Below are 1,695 nucleotides of genomic sequence, written 5' to 3' on the forward strand. Positions count from 1 at the left end.
TTGTGCAACTGCTTCGATGAATGGTAAGTTGATTTGAAGAGCTTTTATATGGTCTAGAAATTTCTGTTATTCCTCTTCATTCTTTTCTTGCTTAGCTCAGGCTGGATATGGCATTGGAGGCTGAAAGGGCTTTTCAGGAATCTGACTTTTCGGATTAGGCAATGGACTCGTCGAGTTCAATTTTTGGACTCGGCTAGTAGAATCTGGATCATGCAGATTTTTATTTTGGCCTTGTTTTTCTGCATCCTCCTTTTGTAACTCCTTGGGCTCTTCAGTCTGAATAGGGGCCAGAGGAGTAATTATCTTCCCACTTCTTGTTGTCATGATATTTATGTGCATGCGTCGTGGGTTGTTTTCGGTTTTACTCGGAAGTTCTCTAGGTGATCTTTGATTGATTTGCTGAGCAAGTTGCCCTAGCCGTGTCTCAATTTTGTTGATAGATGCTTGTTGGTTTCTAAACATTGTTCTTGTTTCTTGGATTGCAGCATCATGATCATTATGTCTCTTTTCTGAAGCAGCTACAAACTTGGTAAGCATCTTCTCCAAACTTGGTTTTCTTTCTTGTGTCGGTTCCTCCTTTTGGTAAAAACCTCTTCCTTTTTGTTTATACTTCTCCTCCTTAGCCTTCTTGTACTCATCATAAGGGAGCCACTCTTTCTTTAGTTTTCGCCGATCTTCATCATATCAGTCACCACTTGAGTAGCACACTTGCACCTTCTTATTTCCATTCTCATCCAAGTCACAATCTCTACTAAGATGAGGCCCATTGCAGTTCTCACAACCCACCCGAATAGCATGTATCGTTTGAGCCATTTTGTGCATCCTCCTATCCATGGTTTTCAACATAGCCATCACGCTGACTAATCTTCTGAAGCTCCATAGGCGGACCCCCTTGTCATATCATTTCTTGGATTGTGGTATTCTCTAGAGTGCTTAGAGAATTCTTTAATTAGTTGCTTTATCACCGGGGGTGCTTTCTTCATGAGTGGCCCTTTCGAGTCAAGCAATTTCCTTGTTGTAACATTTACTCCATCATAAAAAATGGAGACTTCTTGTTGACTATTAAGTTCATGATGTGGGTAATTCCTTAGTAAGATCTTGTACCTTTCCCAAGCTTCATAAAGTGACTCTCTAGCTTGTTGTTCATAGTTGGCTATGGCTTTCTTGAACTTAGATATCTTGGATGGTGGGCAGAATTGATCAATGAACTATTCTTTCATCTTGGCCCATGTAGTGATGGATCCGGGGGGGAAGTGACTTGAGCCAATCCTTTGCAGCACCCTTCAATGTAACCGGAAGCATGCGAAGTAGCTGAGTTTCTCGAGGCACGTTTGGAACATTGAAATAATCAGCTACATCATTGACTTCATCCAAGTGTTTGTAAGCATCTTTGTGGTCTTTTCCGCTGAAGAGGATCTCTTTACGTAGAGCAAGGATGTGACCCTTAAGATCAAAAGTAGCAGTTGCGGGATTTACGGGTTGCACAAGTCCCGAGCCAGTATCATCGCATATCCTCTTCTTCCATTCTCCCATGGGGACTTCATCGATTTTAGCCATTGTAATAGCTAATTCGTCGCCGGAATCGTAGTCGTGCCCGAATGTAAGTTCTTCTTCTTCTTCGGTTTCGTACTCGGTGTCCTCTTTAATAGGGTCTTCTCTTGCAAAAGAGGCGTTGGATGCTCCTGATTTGCTGCC

The 1,695-nt window shown here is 42.2% G+C and overlaps 1 non-coding gene across 1 annotated transcript; it reads left to right on the forward strand.

Moving 5' to 3' along the window:
• Positions 1 to 1,065: 1,065 nt before the first annotated feature.
• Positions 1,066 to 1,172, forward strand: LOC111912817 (small nucleolar RNA R71). Its single transcript, XR_002857362.1, has one exon. It is a non-coding gene; the product is annotated as a small nucleolar RNA R71 (small nucleolar RNA).
• Positions 1,173 to 1,695: the final 523 nt, after the last annotated feature.

This window comes from Lactuca sativa, chromosome 1, assembly GCF_002870075.4.
Source record: "Lactuca sativa cultivar Salinas chromosome 1, Lsat_Salinas_v11, whole genome shotgun sequence".
Classification (NCBI taxonomy): Eukaryota; Viridiplantae; Streptophyta; class Magnoliopsida; order Asterales; family Asteraceae; genus Lactuca; species Lactuca sativa.